The sequence below is a fragment of the Bos indicus genome, chromosome 2, assembly GCF_029378745.1.
Source record: "Bos indicus isolate NIAB-ARS_2022 breed Sahiwal x Tharparkar chromosome 2, NIAB-ARS_B.indTharparkar_mat_pri_1.0, whole genome shotgun sequence".
Lineage (NCBI taxonomy): Eukaryota > Metazoa > Chordata > Mammalia > Artiodactyla > Bovidae > Bos > Bos indicus.
In genome coordinates, this window is record NC_091761.1 from 24,172,481 (window position 1) to 24,198,152 (window position 25,672).

At 42.9% G+C, this 25,672-nt stretch overlaps 1 long non-coding RNA gene across 1 annotated transcript in view; it reads left to right on the forward strand.

Annotated features, from left to right (window-relative positions):
• LOC139187251 (uncharacterized) overlaps positions 1-24,927 on the forward strand; it is a 36,564-nt gene extending 11,637 nt beyond the window's left edge. The window contains exons 2-3 of the long non-coding RNA XR_011570806.1: positions 4,187-4,388; positions 15,008-24,927. This is a non-coding gene — a long non-coding RNA (uncharacterized lncRNA). The remainder of the gene's footprint in view (positions 1-4,186; positions 4,389-15,007) is intronic.
• The last annotated feature ends 745 nt before the right edge of the window (positions 24,928-25,672 follow it).

Consider the following 25,672-nt stretch of genomic DNA (forward strand, 5'->3'; position numbering starts at 1 on the left):
AGTCGTGTCCGACTGTGTGTGACCCCATAGACGGCCACCCACCAGGCTCCGCCGTCCCTGGGATTCTCCAGGCAAGAACACTGGAGCGGGTTGCCATTTCCTTCTCCAATGCATGAAAGTAAAAAGTGAAAGTGAAGTCGCTCAGTCATGTCCGACTCTTAGCAACCCCATGGACTGCAGCCCACCAGGCTCCTCTGTCCATGGATTTTCCAGGCAAGAACACTGGAGTGGGTTGCCATTGCCTTCTCCGTGGGGACCTTTAGAAACGACCTTTGCCCAAGTTCCATCCCAGGTGAGGGGCCCAACATCAGATTCCAACGTGCAGCCAGCTGGAGAACCGCTGGGTTAAGAGACAGAGGGTAATTTGCAGGCTCACCGAGGAAACCGCAGGAAAGGCCCGGAGGAGCTGCCCATAGGCACAATTGGAACCAGGACACTGAACACAGATTTCTGCTCCCTGCTCACTTTCCCACCTGTCTGCTGCATCTTCTCAGGGCACTGCCTCTGCGAGGTGGGACTCATCGCCAGTAGCAGCTCCAGCTCATGCTTTAGCAAATAGGATAGGGCTTCCTTTCCTTGGGTCTATATTGAATCCCCAAACTTCAATTTTTTTAAAAAAGGCAAAACTCTGGCTCATGTGCTACCCCTTGACCTGTGTTGAGATATTATCATTGGTCTAGCTTGGTTCATGTTCATGTAGCTTCCTCTGAGGAGGAGTACTGGGGAGACTAAAATAAAGCCTTGCTGCTCAAAGTGTAGTCCATGGACCAGCCACGTAGCCATCACCCATGAGCTTGTTACTCATGCAAATTCTCAGGCCCCATCTCAGACCTGCTGACTTGGAACCTGCCTTCTAGCAAGATCCCCAGGTGACTTGTATGCACGTTAAAGCTTGAGAAGGACTTCTCTATGCTCTGCTATCAGTTTCTCAGATTAGTGAGAGTATAGGTATTCCTTTCTCTTGGTTTTATGTCAAAGCCTCAGAAAAAAGATGTCACCATTTCCCCTCTGCGGCTCCTGCCAGCAGCAGTCCCAACACCTGGTCCCACCCAGTTGGTAAGAAAATCAATCAAGCTCCTGGCACTATGCCTCTTTCTCCTTCTTAAAAGCCAGCTCTGATCAGCAGACTGGGATCTCTGGTTTTGTTGCCATAGCTGATATGGAAGAGGATGTGGCACTCTGGGCCAAATAGGATCCAGCAGCTGGCGCTTATCAGTCCCACCCCATGACACACACAGATGTGTCCATGCTGACCTTCCTGGCCGAGGACACGTGGGAACTCAGAGCTTCCCATGGGAATGGATGACAGAGCAAGGAAGCGAGAAGGTTGATGTAGGTGTGATGGCATCCTGCCCATTGCTTCTGAGTGCAAAGCCCCAGCATCGTCTCGGCCAGTCAGCAAGGGGGATTTGCCTCTGAAACCCGGAAGCCCGTAGGAAGCACAAACATACAGTTCAGGCACTTGGTCACTCTGTTTGCTCAGTGATGCTTTAAGCCCCCCTGGAGGACACCATTCTCATGTTCAGGGCACTCCAGAGGCCTCAAGCCCACCTTCTGTGACTTGAAGCTCAGCCAGATTTTCCCCCTATCCATTTCCTTTCCCACTACCAAGAGGAAAGGGTAAAAATTAGTGGGCATTCAATAAATATTAGTTGAAGAAATAAATAGATGAATAAATAAACAAAAGAACGTTTTCATATTTTTTGAGCAAAGAAAGCTGACCTCGGCTTTCATCTGCTTTGACGGATAAATAGCTTTACTTCTGGGAAACTACATAGAATGACCATATAAAAATATCTTCACTTCACTTTTGTTAATACCTTTCCTACATCTCCACCCTCCAAAAACAAGAAATCCTCTATATATTTGTATTCTGGAGCCTCAAATGTTTATTCTCCTTACAGGAAAAGCCTACCTTTGGTCTCAATGGTTTCTTACAAGCAATGCCCCTAAAGGATGAAGATAATTTCCCCACAATTATTTGAGTACTTTCATCCCAAGCAGAAATACATTTCTATCCACTTATTCCAGAGCACACTTAGCGCTGAGAGCTGAGAGCTGGCCTAACTACTTCATCTTATAGAGGAGGCAACTGAACTTCAGGGAGGGACTGGATGTGTCCAAGATCCCACAGCTATTCACAGTAAAAGGCAAACTGGGAGTCTCCTGAGTTCTGATCTAGTTTTTTCTTTAATTCCACAGTGCAGCCTATTGACTGCCCTAGTATTTGCCCTTAACTCAGGGGCAATGGTGTGGCCACTTTCCTCTGACAAGAAGCAGCCTATGAACGGGCCCCCCAAGTGTTCAGTCCAGCAGCTTCACCTCTAATGGGGGGCTGGGGGAGGATGGACCATGCAGAATTCCAGTGGCTAGTTCCACACCAGCCCCAAAGTTACTGATCTGATGTTGCAAAAGCTCTTTTTTTTTTTCTCTCTCTCTCTCTCTCTCCCTTACCCAGCCTAAGCAGCAATGGAGAGAACTTTGCTCAAACTTTCCAAGATAACTTCCCTTTGGGCTGACACCAAGCATGTGCAGCTTCAGGCCAAAGGAATATTGGGAAGTTTATGAGCCACTAAAAATAGACAGTTACAACAGAAACTCCCTCTGACTTCTGCCATCTTCCCTGTTGGCTACACAAATACGGAGGCAGACTCTAGCCATGAGAGGTAGAAAAAAGTATCACTATAGCTCTAAGCTATGGTATAATCTGAGCGAAAATAAGTTTTAGAAAGAACAGTGCCATTTCAGGAATGACAAATAACATACCTGGAGAACAGAGGACCCACTGGGTCATCATCTGGTGCTGAACCCTTCCTCCCATAGCCAAGGAAGGAACGGCAAGACAAACCCACAGCCGGAGGACAAACCTAACACAGGCCACAGCTCGTTTGCAGGCTCTCATTTCTTTGGGGGATGAAAGCCAAGTTTGGGTTCAAGAACATTTCAGAAGATCTCCAATAGGACAGTTGGCTTCTCTGAAGTACATTGGGGCTGGTTATACGGACTGTCTTTTGCTTTCTGCCTGGTCTAGGTCTGTACCTGGCTGTTTTAAAGGTTCTGTTTCATTTTAGTCACTTTATAGAGCCTGGAAAATAGCCAAGTTAAGTAGGGTCTTTAGGTCCCAGTGTACCTGGTTTCCTGCCAGCCACATACCAGGAGTCCCTGAAATACACTCCAGTAAGGTGAGAGCTATAATTTGGTGACTTAGCTTAACCCAGTGTCCGCTAGGCCTGTGCAGCACTCCATGCAGCATTAGGATGAAAATAGAGAATCCCACCAAAAAGTGAGGATCCACTCAAGTGCTTCAGAGAAACCAGCTGTGTGTTTGGTTGGTCCTAAAGCAAATCTTTCATGGCCCTCAGGCTGTATAGGTGTGAAACATCTGAAATTACACCAAGTAAGGAAAAAAGAATAATAGAAACAGGTCTGCAGAAGAGAAAGTGTCTCTTTTCCATCCACTTCGTCCAGAAGGTAACTGGGCCCTGATGCACTTCTCCACGTTCTGGTTCTCCTCCAGAGGAATACTATAAAGCTGCACATGTTCCAAGCATCACCTGGACATTCCTTGTACCTGAACTCTGCTTGGATCCTCTGCACTGACTACTGACCCAATGTAAGATGGCTCTCTTCTTTCTATTTCTAAAAACTCCCAGAGGAGAAGCAGCAGAACCTTCTTTCACTGGCCACTTTAGTATTTTAACAGCTCTTTAGAGAAAATCAAATCATCCTTATTCCTAACCTAAACCCCTCACGCTGCAGTTTAAATCCATTTCTTCTTGTTTGGCCTTAGTAAATATAGGAAACACCTGGAGCCCCTCCTGTGTTTACTGCACAACTGTCTCAAGTTTCCCATTTTATTCTCTTTTTACCTTCCTTTCCACCTCTTCTGAGTCCTCTTCAAATTCTTTATCCCCCTTTTTTATTATGGAAGAGAAGTGGTTATAATAATATGTAGTCCCCATGTAGGAAAGATATGTGTGTGTATATATATGTGTGTGTGTTCAGTTCAGTTCAGTCGCTCAGTCATGTCCGACTCTGTGACCCCATGAATCGCAGCACACCAGGCCTCCCTGTCCATCACCAACTCCCGGAGTCCACCCAAACCCACGTTCATTGAGTTGGTGATGCCATCCAATCATCTCATCCTCTGTTGTCCCCTTCTCCTCCTGCCCTCAATTTTTCCCAGCATCAGGGTCTTTTCAAATGAGTCAGCTCTTCGCATCAGGTGGCCAAAGTATTGGAGGTTCAGCTTCAACATCAGTCCTTCCAACGAACACCCAGGACTGATCTCCTTTAGGATGGACTGGTTGGATCTCCTTGCAGTCCAAGGGACTCTCAAGAGTCTTCTCCAACACCACAGTTCAAAAGCATCAATTCTTTGGCCCTCGGTAAGTATATATAATTATGCAATGTAAATAATATTATATATGTATATATAATGCAAATAATATTATATAATACAATTATATGCATTAGCTCATTTGAGCCTTTAAACCACCATTCTGTGTGATGAGTGAAGCACTATTATTGTTTCTGTTTTGCAGGTTAGAAAACTCTGGGAGTTGAAATGAATTGCTCAGGGTCACAAATCTAGTTAAGTAGCTGGACATGGAGCCAGCAGACCTAAGTTTCCTAATGCCCAGGGCAGGACTCTTTCATGATACCCTCTCGTCTGCATTTCGTGGTAAATCCTGCATCAAGTAGGACTATGTAGACCAGGCCCCTGTCAAGACCCAAGACCCACTGTTCCTCTGCACTCTGTTCACACTTGAGTCAGAGCAGGTCAAACACTCTGGTTCCAGTTGTTTTTTATTCCTGGAGAGTGAAGACGCAGGCCTCCTCACTTTGTGTCCTTGCACCTACTGAGTAGCTTGGCAGCTCTAGGTGCTCAACAGGTGTTAAGTAGAATGAATGAACAATGAATGACTTAAATAGAGTGAATAAATGAATGACAAAAGCACCACAGGAAGGCACAGAGGAGGGTGTTTGTGCAATCAACTCTACTACCACCAGCAGGCTTGATAAAATAAAAGGGACAGTTACACAACTACTTTAGGGCATTAAATGAAGCTTCCCACTTGATACTTTTCATGAAATAGGCTTTACTAGGCACAGCACATTATCCAGTATTTAACCATTCAAATCACAAGCAGGTATTCTCATGGCTATAAAATATTAAAATATATACAATACATTGTATATACAGTACAATGTTAAATATTAAGTCAATTGTTTCAAGTAACTTCAAATCCTGGAAATTCTTTTCACTTGTTAATGGATAGTCATATTCTCCATGGTCAAATGACTTCTACTTTCTTTTCAAGAATGTTTCCAAATAGTAAATGCCTAATCTATCACTAAGTACATGGCAAATATTTATTGTCCACATTGACAGGTCATATTTTTATTCCTGACTTCCCCTAGAAAGCTATATAGGGTAATTCAGCTTAACATGTATGGAGCCTTGCCAATACTTTTCTTCCCATTAAAGATTACAGTATATTAGAAAGCCCAACCTCTGTTTAGAGAGTGACCTGGCTTTTAACTTCTTCATGGCTTGGGAGAAGTTAAAGTTTAGATAATTAACACTAAATATCAGAGCTAGGGTTTAGATCAAAAAGCATCATTTTGATCTAAGCACTTCATATATTTGGAAATTTATGTTCCCAATGGCATACTGTAAAAATGGTCTTATTCTCTGCTTAGGGAAAATTTGCATTCAGTTGTGCAGTCATGCAGGGTTAGCATGTCAGGAGTCAGCAATGCATCCGTAACAGTGTCTTCTCACAACTAATGAAGTCTTAAAGACCAAGGACTTACAATATTTGAATTCTCTTCCTATTTTTATCCACTGTGAAAACTGAAGAGGAAGAGTGGTATTTGATGTTTTTGCTAAAGTACCATTATAGGATTAAAAGAAAAAAGGCAAAGGCTGAGTAATTGTTTATCTAATTATTTATGGCTTCTTATCTAAGATCAATTTTTTTTAGGTTCTCCTAAGGGAGAAGGGAAGCGGTTGTTTCCTGTACACAAAACTTGCTTTGTCACAATCAACAATTTGGAGACCATAATAAGCAGTGTAGGACCTGATGGTTTCTTCATTAGAAAGTGCTCCTGAAAGACTCTGAACTGAGCTCTTTGATCTTGACAAGCCCAAAGTGCCCTTCCTGGCACCCACCATGATGCTCAACACCACACAAAGGGAAGACATTGCTGGCATTTGCGAATTCTCATAACCTGGAGATCCCCTTTGACTATGTTCGATGTGAAGAAAAAAGGATAGAACATTTCCTACAAATGAAAGACTAGACTTTAACCTAAAATGTCATAGGCTGGACTACAATTTTACCAAAGACATCTTAGCAAACTGGAGAGAGAGCACCATAACTGGTTTGTTTTTTTTTAATTTACTTATTTATTTTAATTGGAGGCTAATTACTTTATGATATTGTGGTGGTTTTTGCCATACATTGACATAAATCAGCCATGGGTGTACATGTGTTCATGTGTTCCCCATCCTGAACCCCCCTCCCACCTCCCTCCCCATCCCATCCCTCAGGGTCATCCCAGTGCACCAGCCCTGAACACCCTGTCTCATGCATCAAACCTGGACTGGCGATCTATTTCACATATGATAATATACATGTTTCAATGCTATTCTCTCAAATCATCTCACCCTAGCCTTCTCCCACAGAGTCCAAAAAACTGTTCTTTACATCTGTGTCTCTTTTGCTGTCTTGCATATAGGATCATCTTTACCATCTTTCTAAATTCCATATATATGCGTTAATATACTGTATTGGTGTTTTTCTTTCTGACTTACTTCACTCTGTGTAATAGGCGCCAGTTTCATCCACCTCATTAGAACGGATTCAAATGCACTCTTTTTAATAGCTGAGTAATATTGCATTGTGTATCTGTACCACAGCTTTCTTATCCATTCATCCGCCGATGTACATCTAGGTTGCTTCCATGTCCTGGCTATTACAAACAGTGCTGCGATGAACATTGGGGTACACATGTCTCTTTCAATTCTGGCTTCCTTGATGTGTATGCACAGCAGTGGGATTGTTGGGTTGCATGGCAGTTGTATTTCCAGTTTTTTTAAGGAATCTCCACACTGTTCTCCATAGTGGCTGTACTAGTTTGCATTCCCACCAACAGTGTAAGAGGGTTCCCTTTTCTCCGCAGCCTCTCCAGCATTTATTGTTTGTAGATTTTTTGATAGCAGCCATTCTGACCAGCATGACATGGTACCTCATTGTGGTTTTGATTTGCATTTCTCTTATCATGAGTGATATTGAGCATCTTTTCATGTGTTTGTTAGCCATCTGTATGTCTTCTTTGGAGAAATATCTGTCTAGTTCTTTGGCCCATTTTTTGATTGGGTTGTTTATTTTTCTGGAATTAAGCTGCATGAGCTGCTTGTATATTTTTGAGATTAATTCTTTGTCAGTTGCTTAGTTTTCTATTTTTCTCCCATTCTAAAGGCTGTCTTTTCACCTTGCTTATAGTTTCCTTTGTTGTGCAAAAGCTTTTAAGTTTAATTAGGTCCCATTTGTTTATTTTTGCTTTCATTTCCATTACTCTGGGAGGTGGGTCACAGAGGATCCTGCCGTGATTTATGTCAGAGAGTGTTTTGCCTATGTTTTCCTCTAGGAGTTTTATAGTTTCTGGTCTTATATTTAGATCTTTAATCCATTTTGAGTTTATTTTTGTGTGTGGTGTTAGAAAGTGTTCTAGTTTCATTCTTTTACAAGTGGTTGACCAGTTTTCCCAGCACCACTTGTCGAAGAGATTGTCTTTTCTCCACTGTATATTATTACCTCCTTTGTAAAAGATAAGGTGTCCATAGGTGCGTGGATTTATCTCTGGGCTTTCTATTTTGTTCCATTGATCTATATTTCTGTCTTTGTGCCCGTACCATACTGTCTGAATGACTGTAGCTTTGTAGTTTAGTCTGAAGTCAGGCAGGTTGATTCCTCCAGTTTCATTCTTCTTAAGATTGCTTTGGCTATTCGAGGTTTTTTGTATTTCCAAACAAATTGTGAAATTATTTGTTCTAGTTCTCTGAAAAATACCATTGGTAGCTTGATAGGGATTGCATTGAATCTATAGATTGCTTTGAGTAGTATACTCATTTTCACTGTATTGATTCTTCTGATCCATGAACGTGGTATATTTCTCCCTATTTGTGTCATCTTTGATTTCTTTCATCAGTGTTTTATAGTTTTCTATATATAGGTCTTTTGTTTCTTTAGATAGATTTACTCCTAAGTATTTTATTCTTTTCACTGCAATGGTGAATAGAATTGTTTCTTTAATTTCTCTTTCTGTTTTCTCATTGTTCAGATCAGATCAGTTGCTCAGTCATGTCCGACTCTTTGCAACCCCATGAATCACAGCACGCCAGGCCTCCCTGTCCATCACCAACTCCTGGAGTTCACTGAGACTCACGTCCATCGAGTCAGTGATGCCATCCAGCCATCTCATCCTCAGTCGTCCCCTTCTCCTCCTGCCCCCAATCCCTCCCAGCATCAGAGTCTTTTCCAATGAGCCAACTCTTCTCATGAGGTGGCCAAAGTACTGGAGTTTCAGCTTTAGCATCATTCCTTCCAAAGAAATCTCAGGGCTGATCTCCTTCAGAATGGACTGGTTGGATCTCCTTGCAGTCCAAGGGACTCTCAAGAGTCTTCTCCAACACCACAGTTCAAAAGCATTAATTCTTTGGCGCTCAACCTTCTTCACAGTCCAACTCTCACATGCATACATGACCACAGGAAAAACCATAGCCTTGACTAGACGAACCTTTGTTGGCAAGGTAATGTCTGTGCTTTTCAATATGCTATCTAGGTTGGTCATAACTTTCCTTCCAAGGAGTAAGCGTCTTTTAATTTCATGGCTGCAGTCACCATCTGTAGTGATTTTGGAGCCCAGAAAAATAAAGTCTGACACTGTTCCCATGAAGTGATGGGACTGGATGGCATGATCTTCGTTTTCTGAATGTTGAGCTTTAAGTCAACTTTTGCACTCTCCACTTTCACTTTCATCAAGAGGCTTTTTAGTTCCTCTTCACTTTCTGCCATAAGGGTGGTGTCATCTGCATATCTGAGGTGATTGATATTTCTCCCGGCAATCTTGATTCCAGCTTGTGTTTCTTCCAGTCCAGCGTTTCTTATGATGTACTCTGCATATAAGTTAAATAAACAGGGTGACAATATACAGCCTTGATGTATTCCTTTTCCTATTTGGAACCAGTCTGTTGTTCCATTTCCAGTTTTAACTGTTGCTTCCTGACCTGCATACAAATTTCTCAAGAGGCAGATCAGGTGGTCTGGTATTCCCATCTCTTTCAGAATTTCCCACAGTTTATTGTGATCCACACAAAGGCTTTGGCATAGTCAATAAAGCAGAAATAGATGCTTTTCTGGAACTCTCTTGCTTTTTCCATGATCCAGTGGATGTTGGCAATTTGATCTCTGGTTCCTCTGCCTTTTCTAAAACCAGCTTGAACATCAGGAAGTTCATGGTTCACATATTGCTGAAGCCTGGCTTGGAGAATTTTGAGCATTACTTTACTAGCGTGTGAGATGAGTGCAATTGTGCAGTAGTTTGAGCATTCTTTGGCATTGCCTTTCTTTGGGATTGGAATGAAAACTGACCTTTTCCAGTCCTGTGGCCACTGCTGAGTTTTCCAAATTTGCTGGCATATTGAGTGCAGCACTTTCACAGCATCATCTTTCAGGATTTGGAATAGCTCAACTGGAATTCCATCACCTCTTCTAGCTTTGTTCGTAGTGATGCTTTCTAAGGCCCACTTGACTTCACATTCCAGGATGTCTGGCTCTAGGTCAGTGATCACACCATCATGATTATCTGGGTCGTGAAGATCTTTTTTGTACAGTTCTTCTGTGTGTTCTTGCCACCTCTTCTTGATACCTTCTGCTTCTGTTAGGTCCATACCATTTCTGTCCTTTATCGAGCCCATCTTTGCATGAAAGTTTCCTTTGGTATCTCTGATTTTCTTGAAGAGGTCTCTAGTCTTTCCCATTCTGTTGTTTTCCTCTGTTTCTTTGCATTGATTGCTGAGGAAGGCTTTCTTATCTCTTCTTGCTATTCTTTGGAACTCTGCATTCAGATGTTTATATCTTTCCTTTTCTCCTTTGCTTTTCACTTTTCTTCTTTTCACAGCTATTTGTAAGGCCTCCCCAGACAGCCATTTTGCTTTTTTGCATTTCTTTTCCATGGGGATGGTCTTGATCCCTGTCTCCTGTACAATGGCACGAACCTCATTCCATAGTTCATCAGGCACTCTATCAATCAGATCTAGGCCCTTAAATCTATTTTTCACTTCCAGTGTATAATCATAAGGGATTTGATTTAGGTCATACCTGAATGGTCTAGTGGTTTTCCCTACTTCCTTCAGTTTAAGTCTGAATTGTTAGTGTATAGGAATTCAAGGAATTTCTGTGTGTTGATTTTATATCCTGCAACTTTACTATAGTCATTGACTAGCTCTAATAATTTTCTGGTGGAGTCTTTAGGGTTTTCTATGTAGAGGATCACGTCATCTGCAAACAGTGAGAGTTTTACTTCCTCTTTTCCAATCTGGATTCCTTTTATTTCTTTTTCTTCTCTGATTGCTGTGGCTAAAACTTCCAAAACTATGTTGAATAGTAGTGGTGAGAGTGGGCACCCTTGTCTTGTTCCTGACTTTAGGGGAAATGCTTTCAATTTTTCACCATTGAGGATAATGTTTGCTGTGGGTTTATCATATATGGCTTTTATTATGTTGAGGTATGTTCCTTCTGTGCCTGCTTTCTGGAGGGTTTTTATCATAAATGGATGTTGAATTTTGTCAAAGGCTTACTCTGCATCTATTGAGATAAGCATATGGTTTTTATCTTTCAATTTGTTAATGTGGTGTATCACATTGATTGATTTGCGAATATTGAAGAATCCTTGCATCCCTAGGATAAAGCCCATTTGGTCATTATATATGATCTTTTTAATATGTTGTTGGATTCTGTTTGCTAGAATTTTGTTAAGGATTTTTGCATCTATGTTCATCAGTGATATTGGCCTGTAGTTTTCTTTTTTTGTGGCATCTTTGTCTGTTTTTGGTATTAGGGTGATGGTGGCCTCATAGAATGAGTTTGGAAGTTTACCTTCCTCTGCAATTTTCTGGAAGAGTTTGAGTAGGATAGGTGTTAGCTCTTCTCTAAATTTTTGGTAGAATTCAGCTGTGAAGCCATCTGGTCCTGGGCTTTTGTTTGCTAGAAGATTTCTGATTACAGTTTTGATTTCCATCTTGTGAGGGGTGTGTTAAGATTTTTTATTTCTTCCTGGTACAGTTTTGGAAAGTTATACTTTTCTAAGAATTTGTCCATTTTTTCCAAGTTGTCCATTTTATTGGCATATAATTGCTGATAGTAGTCTCTTATGATCCTTTGTATTTCTGTGTTGTCTGTTGTGATTTCTCCATTTTCATTTCTAATTTTGTTGATTTGATTCTTCTCCCTTTTTTTCTTGATGAGTCTGGCTAATGGTTTATCTGTTTTGTTTATCTTCTCAAAGAACCAGCTTTTAGCTTTGTTGATTTTTGCTATGGTCTCCTTTGTTTCTTTTTCACTTATTTCTGCCCTAATTTTTATGATTTCTTTCCTTCTAACCTTTTCCTTCTAACCCTGGGGTTCTTCTTCTTTTTCTAGTTGCTTTAAGTGTAAGGTTAGTTTATTTATTTGATTTTTCTCTTGTTTCTTGAGGTAAGCTTGAATTGCTATGAACCTCCCCCTTAGCACTGCTTTTACTGAATCCCATAGGTTTTGGGTTGTTGTGTTTTCATTTTCATTCATTTCTATGCATATTTTTATTTCTTTTTTTATTTCTTATTTGAATTGTGGGTTATTCAAAAGTAAGCACCATAATTGTTAAGGGTTGGCTAGACTTCTCTTGTGGCTCAGCCAGTAAGGAGTCTGCCTGCAATGCGGGAGACCCAGGTTTGATCCCTGGGTTGGGAAGATCCCCTGGAGAAGGAAATGGCAACCCACTTCAGTATTCTTGCCTGGAAAATCCCATGGACAGAGGAGCCTGACAGGCTACAGTTCATGGGGTTGCAAAGAGTCGGGCATGACTGAGCAACTTCACTTCACTTCACTTCACTTCACTTCAGACTGAAACTGAAAGCTATCTTCCTAAGCAGGCTGCCCCTTCTTGCTGTAAGGTGCTGAGCATTTAAAAGATTGCTGCATTAGTCCATTGCAACATTCTTGTCCAAAGACTCAACTAAGAAACCAAATGAGAGTCAGAAAATTAGGTCATGGCCAGTGGATGTTCAGCACTCAATTTAAACAAATCAAGTGCCAGGGCTCAGGAATCTGCAAAGTTGATGAGTGTACACAGACTTCCAAAAAAAGCAAATGCACAGGTGAGCTAACTGGATTCAATGTCTGGTCTTTCAGACTGAGTCAGGTCGGATGCAGGTTCTGTGGTTGGGTCAAAGTTCAGCAGTGCTGAGAAGACAGGTGGGGATAGGTGGTGCTCTCACAGGCTTGAAGTTCAGAGTTTGGGAGGCACTGCCCATGGCCAGAGCAGTGGTTGAGGATGTGAAACTGTCAAGGAGGAGTAGGCAGGAGGCAGCCCTTCACTCTCATCTTAAAGCAAATGCTCCAGCCACACTGAACACCTTGCAACTTTTCTGAAGAACCTGAACTTTCTTTGCCTCACTCTGGGACTTCACATGTGTTGCTACCTCTGCCCAGAAGATACATAATCACCTGATCACACCCTACACACACTCAGGAATCACTTTTCATGGAAAGCCTTCCCTGATCCATGTCATACCCTAAGACTGGATTAGGAGTCCTTCCCCATGCACTCCTATGGCCTTCTTAGAAATACCACCAGAGGATGGGGATTGTATGTCTCAAAGGGTTTCAAACTTATTTCTAATTTCTTCAAAAGAAATCTTAACTCAGAACCGAAGGCAAAACCTCAGAGCAGATGTCTGAGGAAGTGGAGGCAGGAGAAGGAGGGAGACCCAAGGCCTGCCTGCCTGGCCCCACTGCTTATTCAAGGAGGTCACCCTGAGAAATTTCCAAGGGAAAGCTAAAGGGATTCAGAAAATGCTTTTCAAATCCCAGAACTAATTTATACCATTGATTATACATAAAATACATGCATTATTCATTTAAAACTATCCAGTGAAGTACTTATTTATATTAACACTATTAATCACTGAAATGGTTCCAATTTGTATGGCATGGACACCAGCTAATCAGAAATATACCAGCTATTAGCCAACATATAGCTGTCCCACTGCATACTAGATGAATGTAAGCACTGAACACTTATAAAATCCTTCCACTAGAAATCCTCCATTAGTGTGTCTGCTCTCCAGACTATGAATCACGAGCACTCAGCTATACTCCCCTGAGCTAAACAATCACTTTTTAACCTAATTGTGTGACCTTCCTTCCTGCCCATCATTTTGCATGATGGTGAACACCCCTCATGGATAACGAAGTATGAAATGAAGGAGTTGGGCCTCCCAAGAGGCAACGGGAATGATGCACATAGGATCTGAAATGCAAGTTTCAGGGCGCCTCATGTCACCTCCAAAGAAGTGGTTGTGGAAACAAGGAAGTATCCAGATGAGCAGATAGTTAGGGACTGGCGAACATCACACACAATATAGTAGCCTGGGAGGAATAACCCACAGCTGTAAGAATGAGAGTTGAAAGAATGAGTGTGTTTGCCAGTGTGCCAGGAGTGGGATGGAGCCCCGTGGGCCCTGCTAATGTGACTGTACACTAACTGCTTCAGCCAGAGGCCCCAAGTCCAGAAGGCATCCACCATATGCCCGCCTCACCATGACACCTGGGTGTGCCCAGTATCCCTGGAAGCATGTTAACAAATTGGTTGAAGTTAGTGGGGAAGGGAACTGAGGCTCTGCAGTGCAGGAGTGGGCATGAAATGTTTCACTGTAAATCCTTCATATAATGTGACTTTTGTATGTCCACATATAAAAGTGATGTGAAGTGAAGTTGCTCAGTTGTGTCCAACTCTTTGTGACCCTGTGGACTGTAGCCCACCAGGCTCATCCATCCATGGGATTCTCCAGGCAAGAGTACTGGAGTGGGTTGCCATTTCCTTCTCCAGGGGATCTTCCGGACCCAGGGATCGAACCCAGGTCTCCTGCATTGCAGGCAGACGCTTTAACCTCTGAGCCACCAGGGCAGACCTCCACATATAAAATCACTGGCCTTTTCATTTGTCTGCCTGGTCCATGAAACGATGAGTCCCTTGAAGGCAGAAACTATGTCCTATTCACCTCCGTATCTGTGGCACCAAATATAGCATGTGGTGTGTAGTAGGAAGGCAATAAATGGACAGATGGATGGGTAGGTGACTGTGTAGATGAGCAGATGGATAAACTCAGTTTTCATCAGACCAGCAGTTTTAGCCCCAAAGAAGTCTGACCCAGGGACCGAGGGCAAAGAGCCAGGAAAGGAAAATCTCACAGAATCAAAAAAGTGAGGCTTAAAATCTAACTGCAGAGTGCTGGGCAGCAGCTGCAGAAGGGTATGATGGTAAGACTGACCCCTGCTAAATGCTGTCTCCCTGCCCAGCCCCAGAGCTGGGTGCCATCCAGGGCAAAGGCTGGGAGTAAACTGGACTCCCATGTGCACAGTAAGATTTTCAGCAAAGTCACCAGAGGGACATTCGAAGCCTGATGTTCAGGGCTTGTAAGATACTTATCTATCTTGACTTGAGTGGCTTTCCAGCCCCTAGAAAGAAAATGAGCATTATAAAAGGCTCTTAATTGGCCTGGATAGTGCCAACAGTAACATAAGTTACCATGGTAGCAAATACATACACTTCCTTCTCAATAAACAATACCTCCTTATCTGCTTTCTAACTGAAGAATGAATGAAAGAAGAAGAAAAGAAAGCAAAGCCACATTTTCTGCAAAATATGCCTATTTCCTTCTACTTTTCCTTTTCAGAATTCTAGCTGTTGCCTGAGATGCTGCCCTGTGATCATTTGGATCTCAAAGAGCAAACCACCATTATTTCATAACAGATGAAGTAAAGCCGTGCAAGGCGCATTTTGCTCCATTTGGCGGCTGTAAGCTGGAGGGCCTGTTGAGGCACCAGAGGGAATCTGAAGCATTATTCAGAGTCCACTCACCATGACATTTGAAGTAATTATGGAAGGAGCGATGGAAACACGAACAGCTTTTGGAAATGAATTCTCTCTTCAAAGTGGAAAGGATGATCTTACAATATTTTAGGATGACATGATGTGTGGATGCTTTTAAAACTTCTTTGGTGAAGACAATCTGGAATCAGAACCCAACTGAAGATTAAAGGGCTTGGGGGCGGGATGGGGTATGAACTTACTTCTTTGTTTCATTGGTTCAGCTCCACTCTTTCTCCTTCATAGAAACCAGACACAGGAAAAAAAGAAAAAGAAAAACCCTCTGAGGTCATCTTATGGATGCCCTGCAGGGTTAGTGCCAGTCTATTCTCCTTATGTCTGAGTGAAGTGCTTTATTCAGGCAATTTTGAAAGGATTTAAGTAATGCAGTTGCCACCACTTCCTTTGGCAAATTTTAGTATTCATAGCCTTGAGCAAAGGTTTGGGAGGGCGTTTTTGTTTGGTTTTGGGGTTTTTTTTCTTTTGCTTTTAGAAAACGGAGAGCTGCTTTCAGGCCAGCAATCTACAGGCTCTGCTGTTGGCAGAAATGCCAGAGATGTTCTGGGAACCTCTCTGCTAAGAGCAGGCTCCCACAATGCCTCAGTATCAGGGGGACTTTCGAGTTGTTTTGGAATCAGAGAAAATCTCATTTTCAGCCTTTTCACATTTTGTCCTACATTCTGGAGGGAACTGTCAAGTACTGCAAGCCAGTCTTTCACTGGGAATCCCTCACTGACATCCCCTCCTCACCCCCACCCCTCCTTGCTAAGGAACAGGCAAGTCACAGAAGGTTCATTGCATGGCCCAGCATGAAAGCTTCTGCCCAAAGGATTGTTGGTGACACACCCGGGGCCAGTTAGAGTCTGTCTCTTGGAGCATCTTGACAATGAGACGTAAGAGCGCTGATTGGCAGTGGGCAGTGAGAGTCCACAAGCTAAGCAAAGTTAGGGGTTAACTGAAGTCACGAGTACCCCTGAATTGGGACTAGCAGAAGTCCCTAAGAGGTGACTCATTGGAAAAGACTCACGCTGGGAGGGATTGGGAGCAGGAGGAGAAGGGAACGACAGAGGATGAGATGGCTGGATGGCATCACCAACTCGATGGACGTGAGTCTGAGTGAACTCCAGGAGTCGGTGATGGACAGGGAGGCCTGGCATGCTGCGATTCATGGGGTCACAGAGTCAGATATGACTGAGCGACTGAACTGAACTGAACTGAAGTCCCTAAGGTAGAAAAAAGATGTAGAGGATGGAAGATGATACAGGAGGTAGGTAGACGCTGGGAAAATCCAAGGAAAGACGGGAAGAGCGCCACCACTTCGATTCCTTGTGGATTCGAAATGTCATCCTGAGGGAGCAACAAGACAGACCCCAGAGCAATCTTAGCTCTTTCCAGTTCCCGAACTCTATTCCCTCTTCCATGAGGACCCTCTGTCCTCTAGCCTGGGCTCCTGCAGGACCCCATCTCTGCATCGCTGGTGTGTCCTTACAAAATCCCCCATTACTTGGGGCAGCCTGAGAGCATCTCCAAACCAGAAAGAGACTCTCGCCCACATGGGGCATTCAGAGATGGACTCTGGCACAATCTGCCACACAGCTCTGAATGGAAGCACACTGGAACAGCAGGTGGAGTCGGGGCAGAGTCATAGATCTGCCCAGTCCTCAGCACCTCTTCCCCTCAGGCAGCAAGGCTAGGAAGACACAGACCCAGGAGCCAGGGTGAATGGGGCCCCCAGAATTGTACAGGTCAGCCCCGCCTGGTAGCACTTTAGGGGCCAGAAGTAGGAAAGCTGGTTCCCTCGGCATCTGCAGACCCTGAGCCCACCCCTCCCCATCCCTGACCCTCCAACATGTGCTATCTCATTGTGCCTCCAACTTTCAAACCCCAAAGTCACCTGGCTCAGTCCCCCTTTCCCTGCTCCCACATTGTGGTTGTTTTTCAGCCACTAAGTCATGTTGACTCTTCGAGACCCCATGGATTGCAGCACACCAAGTTTTCCTGTCCTTCACTCTCTCGTGGAGTTTGCTTGAACTCATATCCATTGAGTTGGTGATGCCATCCAACCATCTCATTCTCTGTCGCCCCCTTCTCCTCCTGCCCTCTATCTTAACCAGCATCAGGGTCTTTTCCAGTGAGTCTGCTCCCATGACAACCCCTGTTACTGTGATGTGAGGGACCCAGACCAATAGCATGAGTTGACCATGACTTTTGACCGCTAAGAAATGGCAACTCTTCCTCCCTCTGAGTAAGGAGCCTGTGATCTCAGGAGGGGGCAGGGGCAGCTACTCAGGTGCTCCTCTCCTATGTAGGCACCTGTTTTGCTCTCTGATCAGGAGAAACTGGGGTGCTAAAGGAGGAAGATCAGTGCAGAGCAAGCACATCTATCACTAAATTTCTCTGCAGCAACTCATTACCAAAATAAATTGTAAAGAGAAGGAAACTCTTGTGACTGCACTTTGTGAAGCAAAAATGCACCTTATTAGTGTGTTTGATTTTGTGTAGTTGCGAAGGAGGAAGAGGCAATTGGTTTATTGGGTTTTATGTTCCAAATCTAGTACTTGTAAGTAGTTGGGAAAGGGAAATGTGTTTTTAAATTTTTTTCTGATTAAGATTTTTAGAATAAGCAATTCCAGAAGTTTTCTGGAATTTGTGGCCCAAAAAAGTAGGTGGGGCAAAAATCAGCTTTCCCCTCATAGCACTGTTGGTCTTTTATCTTAATACTGAATTCCTTAAATCTCTATATAATATAGTTTTTGTTCCCAACACGTAATTTTAAGTTCAGGACGGTCCATTGTCCAGATCCCACATGCTCAGATCTTTCTGTTTGCTGTGGACTCCCGTAGAGTCCTGGCTCTGGCCAGCAACACCTCACAGGCCATCGTGCAAGCTGGCGGGGGTGCCGGCCTGGAGGGCCACTCACAGGCGGGACGCATCCATGGAAAAAACTGGGATAGAGGCAGGCACATGCAGGCCTGTTTCCTCAAGAAATGCATCCCCTGAGACTTTGTATTTAACTAACACACCCTGCTTCCCACCCTCAAATCCAGGGTGGGTCCATCAAAAACTAGGGAAATGTCTACAAGATGCAAGAGGATCCTCTGGCTCCAAAAGTTAGATCTAAAGAAAAGCTTTGAGTCCTAAGAGAATAAGTAATGGGTGCCGCAGACAGGGAGAAAAAGATTTCTTGCCTTCATTCAAAATTTTTATTTTTTATTTATTTTTTAAATATTTACTTTTATTTATTTATTTGGATGCCCTAGGTCTTAGTTGTGGCATGTGGGATCTAGTTCCCTGACTGGGAATCGAACCCCAGCACCTTGCATTGGGAGCACAGTCTTAGCTACTGGACCACCAGGGAAGTCCCATTCAAAATCTTCAAATGCTTTCACCAGTTGGAATGGAGCTGGAATGACTGACAGCTGTGTGCTATTTTTCTCAGTTAAGACCTCTCCCCAGAGCGGAGCTTATTCTAGTAGGGCTTTGCAATGCATGCCTTGCTGTCCAGATGGTTCCCTTCCGTGCTTCTGACTTTCTGAAATTCTTTTGCAAAGCAGTATCTCAAATCTCTTGCTCATGGGTCTATCAAGGTTCTATGTGAGACGATCATACTAAGTGGAATAAGTCAGACAGAGAAAGACCAATATGATATCACTTACATGTGGAATCTTAAAAAATAATACAAATGAACTTATTTACAAAACAGAAACGGACTCACAAACATAGAAAACAAACCTATGGTCCCAAAGGGGAAAGGAGGGGGAGAGGGATAAATTAGGAATTTGAGAGTAACATATATACATTATCATAAACAAAATAGATAATCGACAAGGACCTACAGTATAGCATAGGCAACTATTCTCAATATGTTATAATAACCTATATGGGAAAAGAATCTGAAGAAGTATATACATTTTACTTACATATACTTCACTGTACACCGGAAACGAACACAACATGTAAATCAACTATATTTCAAAATAAGTAAATAAATAAATTGCAATGGTAAAAACAGACAAACAAAAAAAGATTCTCTGTGAGGATTTGGAACAAGGCTCAGCATTCACCAGGACGACTCAGCCTTCTTTTCTTTCCTGCGATTGCTATGTTAATGAATCTGTTGGATGGTCAACCTCAGGATTCTAGCAGAGGGATCTGTGGCACTCGGAAAGGAAGAGAGGCCCTGGCCAGGCAGAGGGGGTCGGGGAGTTTAGGAAGGCTTCCAAGACTCAGACCATTGTGTGGAGATGTAAAAGATCACAGCTCTCTGGGCTGTTACCAGTGATAAATGGCTGGGCGGGCAGTTGTGCACAGGAATTGCTGAAATTGAGGAAGCCTCCTGGAATGAACAGCAATTGAGGAGGAAGCTAGAGGCCTATGGCAGAGTGACCTCAGTGTCCGAAAAGCCGTGTGTCACATTGCTGTAATAATTTACGACAAACATTTCTCTGTCTGGGATTTGCCTTTAAATAGAAATCACAGATGATGCAAGCTCAGGGGCATCACCTCTAGGCACAAAACCCGCCAGTGGAGAAAACTGCACGGAAGGCTTTCACGGGTTTTGGGGGCTGTGGCATGAAAGAGCCCAGCTGTTCGTGTTCCATCTGCTATTTTTTCAAGGTCAGTGGATATGGGAAAGTTGTAGCTGGGAATGAGTAGCTTTTACCTCACAGGCTCTTAACAGACTCAGGGTCTGTGCTCATTGTGGTGTCTGTATTCTCCTAAGCAGCTCAGCCCCCAGATCTGTCTCTTACAGGCCCACCCATTTGGAGTTCATGAGCATCTCAGGACTCAGGAAAGGTGCAGCGATGTCCACTGGTCTAGACAAAGGAGCTCATAGCCAAGGAGACCCTCCGGGCCCGTGTCAGCCACACAGATTTCCACTGGCTCCCACCCAAGGAGCCCGTGGTCTCAGGCCCAGCTCCTTCAAACTGCAGTTCTGCCTGGCCTTCCCTAGCATTTATGGTTCACGGACTTGCCTCCTCTTCCTCTTGGTCTCAGGGAAAATTTCTTCGCTTGCATTTTCTCACAGAGGACTGTCTCTTAGTTTGAGCCAAGGAAAGGGCTTGACTTGGTCATCACAGCTTAAGTACTGGAATCTTCCTGTGTCTACTCCCCATCCTCCTAGTCAAACAGGGCAACTCTGATGCTTATCAGGGAGCTTCTGAGAGCAAGACATTCCACTTTCCAGGCCTCAAAGTGAGTCAACAAAGAGACAGAATCCATTCTTAAGCAAACGCTGTCTTTATGGATATTGGACCCAAACAAGTTCTGTTACATGGAACATACTGATGGAATTTAACATGTAGAATATCTAAAACTTAATGCCAAGGATTAATGCTTCAAAATAGACATGGAGGTGAAAGATCACAAAACATAGGTCACAACTGAAACACACAATACAATGTTCTGAAAGCAGAGATCCAGAAAAATGTCTGTTAAAAGCAAAACATGGTTAGAAACACGCTGATATCAGGACTTACACATATAGACATACAAGTGTAGGTTTGTGTGTACATGTGTATTTGTATACATGCATGTGTGTTTATAGGTACACACATACATGTGAACACACACACATACATTTATATGTATAAAGAGAGAGTGGTGGACATGAGGAAAGATCTCTTGACCACCATTCTTACTTCCATTTCCTATTTCTAAGCAGCAAACAAATTTGCCCTTAGGACTAAAGTTTTAGGTTAGAGGAAATCTCTGGGACATTGGAATCAGGGCATCAGAGCAGCTAATGGGAATTGCTTTTCATATCTCATGACACCATGTGATTCACCTTACACAGGGCTCTGGTTACCAGCCCCTTTCCGCTCCTGTGCCTTCACTCACTCCCTTCCTTTCGGTTTCATGTCCCTGATCTCAGACATAGTATGGACTATCTTAGGGAATTATCTGCATGGAATCCTGTCAGTCTGGTTTATTGTACTGGATAGCAGGTAGATGAATTATTTTCTGGTCAACAGGCAGAAGAGAACAGCAGTGAGCCCGGATGCAAAGGTATGTTTGCCCAAGCAGCTGTTCCCACCTGTCTTTCCAGGTAAAGAGCAAAAGGGGATGTAAGCCATCACCAACACTGAAAATCCTGTGTTGAACTGGAACCAGGACATCAGAGTAGAGGCTCTGGATAGGATTTAAGGCAGCAGAACTCTTTCACTGACCACGGGGACCCCTGTCATCTGGAGCTGAGCACTTTCTTCTTCTGGGAGCAAATAATCTTTGTTCTCAGTGCTGCTTTTAGTTTATCAGATGTAGGAAAATCTTCAGTGTGTCAAAGTTAGAGTGCTTGACCCTTGCTGTTCTAAGATACGTACTGCTTCAGGGCTCCCATCATTCTTCCAGAAAGCTCACAGGACAATATGGAAATTTTGCAAAAAAGGAAAATCCTGGGGCTCACAGAAGACTGAGATGAGGGAATTCATCTTTCCATTTACTCTTTGTGACTGCTGTTACTAAGAATACGCTAAAATTGTTATGTATTTTTCAGGCATTTGGCCAAAGCATCAAGCCATTTTGAGTTTGACTGGAAGGAGAGCTATTCCCTCAAAATCACTACTTTGATAAATATTTTTATTTTATCCCCTTGATGGATTTAATTCAGTCATTTGCTTATTGCATTGAGAGATTCAATGGCAAAGATATTTAATTATGCCTAACCTTTATCCCATTAAGTAGATTAAAAGTCTAAAGCATTGGCTAGCCTCCTGTATAGAGCTGGCTTGTTAGATATGTACGTTCAACTGCAGCTTGCAAAAAAAGCAAGAAATTACGTCAGCCTTAAAACAGTACTTATTCAGGATTTGGTTCTATTTTGAGCTGATGCTTGGCTTAATTTTACAAAGCAAGGAAATAATAGGACAGTGAAGGTACTGAATTCATAAATACATTTCTGTTAGCAAGAAAGGCCAAAAAAGTCATCCAATGTAAATTTACCCTCAGCTACTGAGTGATTGCTCTTTCAAGGACTTGGGAAATTGGCAAGACTTCTGGTTCTGTGCCAGCAATGTTCTTAAATGTGGTTTTATAACAGAAAAAAAAATGCTACACTTAAGAGAGTAGATGCAGGAATCTTATTTGGGTGAGGTCTCTCTCAATGGAGGGCTTCCCTAGTGGCTCAGATGGTAAAGAATCCGCCTGCAATGTGGAAGACCTGGGTTCGATCACTGGGTTAGGAAGATCCCCTGGAGGAGAGCATGGCAACCCACTTCAGTATTCTTGCCTGAAGGATTCCATGGACAGAGAAGCCTGGCGGGCTACAGTCCATGGGGTCACAAAGAGTCAGAAATGGCTGAGCTACTAAACCTCTCAATGGAATCCCTAAAAGGGAGTTGAGGGAGAAATCTACACACTGATGTCTAGTATTTTCTCTACTTGCCTCAGTAAGCTGGTAAGTATCTTGATAAGAAACTTCAATTGTGAATGATGCATATGCCACAATATCTTGATGCATGACAAAGTTTTTCTTGACACTTGATGCTGAGACACAGGAGATGTTATCTGTGCTAAAAAGCATACGAAAAGTCCACACTGGGGAGGGTGTGTGTGTATGTATGTGTGTGCACGCATGTGCACACTAGTATGCTGGTAAATGTTTAACAACCAACCCTCTGAAATAAAAATAAAAAGCCCTAGTGTGTAGCATTTGCCAATTTCTATGATGTAAATACTCCCACCACAGCTGATTTCAAGGTCCCAGTAAGACTTCACTGAACACGGTAGGGAAGAGCACAGTAGCACACTATTATATAATATTCCCAGCACTCAGATACCATGTGTGTGTGTGTGTGTGTGTGTGCGTGTGTGTGTGCTCAGTCATGTCTGACTCTTTGTGGCCCTAAGGACTGTACCCTGCCAAGCTCCTCTGTCCATGGGATTTTCCTGGCAAGAATGGGGGTCTGGAGATGAGAGTTCGATCCCTGGATCAGGAAGATTCTCTGGAAGAGGAAATGGCAACCCACTCTAGTGTTCTTGTCTGGATAATTCCATGTGGAGATGGCTCACTCTGTAGGTCCCCAGAACTTCACTGTCACTTGACACAGATATAATATATAATCAGGAAGTAACAGACTTTTGAGTATTTATTAGCCAGAGTGTGAACTGTAGACTCCCCAAGAGTTTGGGTGACATTAATGGCAAGCCAAAAATGAAAATATGGGTTCACTTCGGCTGATGTCACCTCACAGCACAGGATTTTAGTACAAACTTTTCAACTAATTACTCATAGAACACTGTTTATCTTTACAGTATCTGGATTTTTAGCAAAGAAAATGTATTTCTGTAAATATCCTTTTGTGTATCAAAGAGCACAGAACAAGGGCTGCTGTCACTCTCATTGGCTGGTTCTTTCATGTCGTGGACTACAGTCACATATTTTTGTTGTTGTTGTAAAACCTTCACATACACCCTTGCTTTGGCAACTGATCCAGTTCTCCTGACCACAGACATGGGTTTATGACCCCAGTCTGCCATGTTAGAGTATTCCATCACTTTGGGAACAATAGTTGGTCCATGGCATCTGTGTTTGACTTCCTGAATCTAGCTGAGACTAGCTTAGTCCCTGGTCTTCTCAGTCCCAGCTACACAAGCTAGTCAATTTCTTTCCTGCCTCTTCCTCATCCTTCTTACTTATGCTGGTTGGTTTCTGTCACTTGCAACCAGGAAGTTGCAACTAATAAAGAGACTGGAACAGGCCAAGAAACCCTCTATTTAAAATTACTGAGATTGAGGATGGATAGAAGGAAGGAAGGAAAGGAGAAAGGAAGGAAAGGAAAGAGGAAAGAAGGGGGAAAACAACAAAAAGATAAATAAGGGAGAATCAAATTTAAATAAAATATTCATGTGTGGGAGGTAGTTGGAAGATCTGCCTAACAGATTCTCAGTAGTATGTGCTGCTTGCGTTCTAAGTTTTTCAGTCGTGTTCAACTCTTTTCGACCCTGGACTGTGGTCCACCAGGCTCCTCTGTCCATGGGATTCTCCAAGCAAGAATACTGGAGTGGGTTGCCATGCGCTCCTCCGGGGGAATCTTCCCAATTCAGGGATAAAACCTGCAGTTCCTGTGGCTCCTGCATTGCAGGCGGATTCTTTACTGCTGAGTCACCGAGGAAGCCCTCTTGGCAATATATTTGCGACTAAATCTTTATGAATCCTTACCCCTCCAAAAATCATTAGAAATATTCTTCTGAAACACTCAACCTTTCCAAATATTTTTTCATAAATCCTTTCTTAACACAAGTTTTGCATGTAAGGAAGCAGGAGCAGAAGAAGTGACTTGTTCATAGTGATTTTATGCAGAGACTAGATAAGAGTACCCATCTAAATATCTCTTAATTCTGCCTTCATCTCCTTCCCATCATTTGCCATGACCTTGAGTTGACTCCTCTTTATTTCCTGCCCAGACTGTGGTCATAGTCTTCTCTCTGTTCTTCTGGGTTCTGATGTCTTCTTTATTCATTCCCTTTTGTATTACTATAGGAACTATCATCCTAAATGGAAATTTAACCATGCAACATATAAATCTAAATGTCTTGATATGGCCCATGACATCCTTGCCTCATTACCTATCATGCCGACCCCGCACTCTAGCCAAATTTTCTGTTGTTTTCCAAACACACCAGGCTTTTTCTCATTGATGTTCTCCTGTTCATAATGTTCAAAAGTTTCCGGGATAACTTTTCCTCTTTTCTCTTCTTGAAAAAAAAATACTCAGTTTAAGCGTCATCATGAAACTTTCCTAAAATTTTCCATGGAAAGAGCTTCCTTTCTGCACATTAATAATACTTGAGTTCACATGTTTATGATTGCAATTATTACAACAAAGAGGAATAATTTATACATTTCCCTACTAAGTTGTGTGCTCCTTCAGGAAGGGAACAGTTTCCTGTATCATCATTACATTGCACTTTATTTGGTACATTTTGGATGTTTGGCATATTATTTGAATGAATTATTGCATAAATGATCAAATTAATGATCAAATCAGACATTCTCTAAGCACCAATCCCATGAAGTAGATGCTACTATTACAATTTAACCCTGAGGAAATGAAAACTTAGAGGATTGAGTCACCCAAGAAAGTTTACCCAAGAAAGGATGGTGAAACCAGGATTTGACCCAGGCCATCAGACTCCTGCTCTTACTAAACTGCTCACCTAGATGGAAAATCTCCTTTCTGCTCCAGATATTTGGCCATTCCCTTTTTTGTTATCTGGTATCAGAGATCTACACAGCCAGCTTTTATTCTGAAAGCCAATGGACATTCCACGAAAATTCAGTCCACCAACCCTGTTATGCTCTTGCTTGAGCTTGACAGGAAGGTCGGCCTAAGTCCGTCTCTGAGACATCTGGGTGTAGGGCAGAAAAGTGCTTTCCCAGAGGGCTCTGCCCTGAGGGATGAGTAATCTTTTTCTGCCCTTTCAGGGTGGGGCTTTAAGATTTAGAGAGCTAGTCTTAATTAGAGCATTT